Source organism: Etheostoma cragini, chromosome 12 (assembly GCF_013103735.1).
Source record: "Etheostoma cragini isolate CJK2018 chromosome 12, CSU_Ecrag_1.0, whole genome shotgun sequence".
Taxonomy (NCBI): Eukaryota; Metazoa; Chordata; class Actinopteri; order Perciformes; family Percidae; genus Etheostoma; species Etheostoma cragini.
Window position 1 is genome coordinate 18,008,785 of NC_048418.1, and position 5,950 is coordinate 18,014,734.

Sequence of the window (5,950 nt, forward strand, 5' to 3'; positions counted from 1 at the left end):
AATTAAAAACCCCTGCATATCTGTTCCTGCCTGCTGTCTGTTGCATTTGGGTCCTCACCTCACTCCCCCTCGTAACAGTGGAATATTGGTATGTAAATGTACTCAATGATCAGCAATATCCCGTTCATGTTTCTCAGCTGCATCCATCCAAGATGCATCAGACATTTTCACCCCCTCCCATTCTGACTTGGAGTGATGCTTTTCAACCTTCCCCTGAGCACAACAACTCTCCCAGGGAAAACCAAATAACTCACGGATGTGATGTGTATTCTTATTAGAAAACAGTTTGTTTGTTGAAATGTTTAATGATCTCATGATTTTGAAATAACGAGTTGACATTACAATAATAAATTAGTTTATTTATTAATAACAGAGTACAGTGGGGATCTTGTAAACAGCTGTGCTGTGTGTGTTTCAGGCTGTGCAGGTCCACCTGTGCTGTGTTGCTCTGGTACAAACAACTCCTGCTTCACGCAATGCTACTGTGATAAGGGCCGCTTGCAAACTGACAACTGCTGTCCTGACTACATTTCAACCTGTGTGCAACGTGAGTGAGGGTGAACACAAAAAATGTAAATATACACAGTTAGTCAGTTTGGGAGTTGAGATGAGGTTTATTCTGAATAGCGCTGATCTTCATTCTTTATTACAGCTTTAGCCACTGTGCAACTTTACCAGTCTCTCCAGCAGATAACACCCCAACTTCCCCAGTCCAAAACCCAGCACAACAAACAGCAGTACCACATCTGTACTTGTAAATATCAGCACAACTTGAACACCCACAACTTCTGACACACCACCACCAAGCACAAGCAGTACATTTGCAGTGTCTTCAACAATAGAACACAGTACAAGAAGCAACACTACTGCTTGATCAGATGTGAGCACAAACTCCATATTGTCTGCTGCTACAGCAACCATGACAGTGGCAGTACTATATCTACGCAATTAGATGACCTCACAACTTCAGTGTCCAGTCTCCACAGCTACAGGTTGGTCATTATTATTTCTGCTGAAGCCATTTCAAAGAAATTAAATTAATTTCAATAATTCATGCTTGCTTATAGTTTTCTTGTCCTCATAGCAGGGACAACAATGACCGACATCAGAACTCTGGACACTAGTAGTGTCACATCTTCACCAGCAGATTTGGATTTTCCAACAAAAACACAGATTCCACCATCACATATCAAACAAATGCTTATCTTAAATGTTGTTGTTTTTCCTGCATTCAAATGAAATGTCATTATCTTTTTCATTTTCTAGCTCAACCTGCAGCTTCAACGGGGTAATCCCCACAACACCACCTCATACCCTGTACTTCCTGCTCCAATTCCTCCAGTGAAAAACTTGTAATGTGCAATTGTTGGTTATTCAAATAATGCTGACATTTTATCCTAATGTGTGTTTAAATGTTTGTACTTTGGAGATTTTCTACTTTGAGTCAGGGTAAAGCTCTGCAATGTGGCTACATTTGTGGAAACATTAGTCGAGTAATTGTCCTCTAGTACAGTAATTCCCAAAGTGGGGGTCGGGACCCACAGGGGGGTCGCGATCCAGAGAGGGGGGGTCGCAAGTTGATTTTCAGAAATAAAATACAAATTTAAAAATGATTAGAAATAGCGTATGTTAGCCATGATTTTAACACAAGATAAAACTAGTGGCTGAATTTAAAATAAAAACAAGCAAATACATAAAAAGGGGAACAGCTCTTTTGATTTGAAACGAGGGCAAATCATCTGACATCCGAGCTGGAGGACGCATTGGTTGAACTGTCAAGCGACCGAACCTTGAAGACAGCGTGTAATTCTAAGACGCTTTGGGTGTGCTGATGCCGTTTGGCACTACCTACTTGTGCAAAAAGACTGTCTCGGCACTGATGTACCTTAAAAATAAATACAGATTGATTGAATGTGGAGGATGATCTCCGAGTAGCGGTATCCAATATTAAACCAAGATTGGACTTGCTGTGCTCCAAACATATTGCACCGTTACTTTGGGGGTCATGGGCTGAAGATTTTGGGAACCCCTGCTCTACTAAAGCTGCAAAAACATTTAATTAATTATCTACAGGCTGTTGTGGAACTCAATGTCTGTCAGTATAACAGGAAACATTCATCACAAAAAGAAATCATAGTATATTTTGGCAGACAAAGTTATTGTTTTTTTATTAACAGTGTGAACAGCCCCCCGTTGCAAATGTCACCATACCTCCCGTAGTGGAAGCAACAACCGACTTTATTATTAATGACAATGTTACTGAGGCTCCAGATAACAGACCACCACCACATTCAGGGACAGCAGAAGCACCTGTATTCCCCTGGTGATGAGACTTCCATAATTCATTATTTCCGCGTGGAGTTTTTGTGATTTTCAGTATGCCACCTCAACTGCAATTTTGAACAAGATCTATTTCAGTGGAGTCAACTTGTTAGATATGTTTTTGACTGGACGAGGCATAGTGGTTCCACTCCTATGATGACTGGGCCTACTTCAGAACACGCCACAGGAGAAAATTAGCCTTCTGACACAAGCCAAGTAAAGTTGGAGTAGAACTTTCAGTAGTCTTTGCCAGTTTGACATCTGCACAATCACAACTACGGGGAAAAAATGAAGAACTACTTCCTTGTCAAACCAGAATGGTAGAGTTTTTCTGGAGTCAGGATTTACTGAGGTTAAGTATTTCATCAAGATGAGCTATCTTGCCTTTAGCATCCAAAGATAGTGTAGGTAGAGCTGTTGCTTACTCTTAACACATTTCTTAAACCTAAAGACAATTTCTTGGTATATAACAAGGTCAGTGCTGTACAAATTTAGATGAGATAACATGAGATAAAAGCATAATAACCTGGAAAAAAACTTCCAAAACAAAATATGCCAAAAACAATTAAAAAAAACAAAAGGATAAAAATCTTTACTCACATCAATAATAAAATGTAACAGCTCAGCTTATGTTAAAAGCCAGTGCAAAAAGATGAGTTTTTAAAAGTAATTTAAAACTCTTCATTGAGGAAGCTGCTCTAGAGAGGAAGAGAGTTCCAGAGCTTAGGACCTGCCACTGAGAAAGCTCTGTCCCCTCTGGTTTTCAGTCTGGTTCTGGGACAGTCTAAAAGCAGACCTAATTGCTCTGACTGGAGTGTGCAAAATCAGCATATCAGATAAATATGATGGTGTCAGCCCATATATTTAAAAACAAACAAACAAGATCTTAAAACGGATTCTAAAAATGATAGGCAGCCATTGGAGAGACGACAGTACAGGGGTGATGAACTGAAGAATGATCAAGGCCAAAGTACAATGCGTTAGAGTAGTCCAGGCGATTTGTGATCAGGGCATGCACAGCTGTTTCCAGTTGGCTATAGAGCAGGTGAGGCTTGACCTTCCCAAAAAGTCTGAGCTGAAAAAAGCTTGTTTTTACCACTGAGCTAATCTGTTTACCCAGTTTAAAGAACGGTCAATAAAAACACCAATAGTGTGTTCCGAATCGCGCACTTCTGTACTAAATACTTACTTTTTGAGTACATAGTGCGTTCACATTGTCGAAGTGTGGTCAAATGCAGTATACTTTAATACCCGGACGGTGCACTCAAAACTTCCAGAAAATTGAGTGTGTATCGATGGACACTTTCCACACTCAACGGTCGCCATCTTGGCTACGTAGCGGAAGGGGCGGAGCTAACAACCGTCGAAAAACTTTCATTAATGGCGGCCGAAAACGCGATAGCGAGGATTACAGAGCAATACAAACGTAAGTTGAACATGAGTCTTTTTGCTATACTTATAACATATTATGTACCTGTATTTGTATATTTGGTTAATCTTACAGTTTTTAAATACATTTTTATTTACGGTACCGTAATTTGACGTGCTAGCAAGCCATCCTTAGCTAGCTAACAGCAGCAGTTTAACCACACACGGAATATAAGTGCTAAGCTAACGTTACATGTGTTGAAGTATATTGTTGTTTGTGTTAAACTTTCGTCCCACTGTAGACAATTTTAGTGTTAAATGTGTGATCTTAACAAGTTGGACCTATAACGATGTGAGCGTTAGCTCAGCAAAATAGCTGATCAGCTGATTGTCTGCCGGTAACGATATGAGTAGCGAAATGGTAAAACTTATCCGCGGTTACTGCCTCCACCTGATGTGTATATACTGTTTATACCATAGACATATAAAGATTAGACAACGCATCGACCGCTACTGCCTACTGGCGCTGACGAGACGTGGGGCCGCCATCTTGGACCGGTCACCCGCTCCGCTCAGTGTAATGTGTTTGGCAGGTGAAATGAGCTGTCAGCGAGTTTAATTAATCAATCTCACTGAATACAAAACTGATTTTCATGTTTTTTTTGCTACAAAGGTCATACATGTAGCTATGAAACAGGACACATGGTTAGGCGTATTTAAATAGGCATTGTGAGCTTAACAGTAATAGAATATTCAGATATGATATAAATTCACCAGACGTCCGAGATCAAATCAAATCCAAAAAAACGGTCCAGGGCAAAAGACAAGACAAAACACAGGAAACAACAAACACTCAGTCCGGAGGCGGTGTAGAAGGGAACGTGGACACAAGACTATCAACATAAAACAGGAAACAGAACATACAGACACAAGCCAGACTAAAACACAAAACCAGGGAGGAAACTAAGACAAAAACACGAGGAGACAAGACAGAACCCAAAAATACCACAGAAACCACCCAAACCATCACAGTAGCTTTATTTTAATCTCTAGCTTTATGATTGACAGATCGCACCTGCATGATTGCATGAGAGATAGGACAGGTGCTTAAAAAACACAGTCCGTCAAGTCTAGGCTGCATTCTTGACATATCTACTGTCAGACTGTTTTATTATTATTATTATTACACAAAGAAAAATAATGACAGTTCACAGTCTGCAAACAGCAGCCACACAGAGGCATGGATCGGTTTCCACTGTTCTTCTCTCTCTTGTTGGCGTTCCTACTTTATGATGGCGAGTGAAACATTATCAAATGTAAAATCTTTAAATTTAAAGTAAAGTAAGTAATGGCATACTTATCTCATAATACAAAAAATGTCTTTAACTTAGGAGACACAGTTACAAAGATGTTGATTATTTTACTAGCTAGTTGAATTGGATTTATTTAATTGAATGTTTTTTTACCTGATTGTAAAAAGCTAATTTATTTCTGATGGTTACAAATGTTCCATACTACATGACTCCGCTGATTAGATTATCCCAAAATATAATGGTAAATTATATAAATTGTCTCACAAGTACAAGTAGGCGCCATGAAAGAACAAGCTTCTGCTGGCTCATGTCATTGTCCATTGGGTCCTTGCTTTTATTATTAGCCGATTGACTTGGTCCATAACTCCTAGACATTTAAAATTGTAGATCAGCAGCCACCTGTTCTTATATTACATGTTAGTAAGAGGTCATTTATCAGTGCTTATTGTACTGACCGCATTGGGAAAATTACCCCTACAAATAGGCCCTACAAATAACAAATTACTAATTAAATTCTCTTATTTTGTATATTTAGCACTGTGGCCTCACAGCAGCAAGGTTCTGGTTTGGATCCAGGTAGTTTCGGAACTTTCTGTGTGGAGTTTGTATGTTCTCCCCTTGTTTGCGTGGGGATACTCCTTCTCTTTCATGCTCTGGTTTCCCCCACCACCAAAAAACATGTATTAGGTTCTCCAGCCCCTGATCAAGGCTCACTGGCTCAGATCTGGATTGGTCCCCGGGCCTGCTCCCTTGAGGGATGGGTTAAATGCAGAGAATTGTCCCACACAAATGTATGTGTATGTGACAATAAAGTATGTTTAACTTCACACAGTAGATTTACTATTTTAAATTAAGAAAAGAAGTTTAAGTATGTAAATGTTTTATGTAAAGGTTTGGTGAAGTCTTGATGACAGTAAGTGACAACTTTAGCAGGTAAACTTCTATTT

General features: G+C 39.5%; 1 protein-coding gene across 1 annotated transcript in view; it reads left to right on the forward strand.

The window, feature by feature from the left end:
- Nucleotides 1-5,950, forward strand: part of LOC117954038 (proteoglycan 4-like) — a 21,580-nt gene that overhangs the window by 14,875 nt on the left and 755 nt on the right. The window lies entirely within an intron of this gene.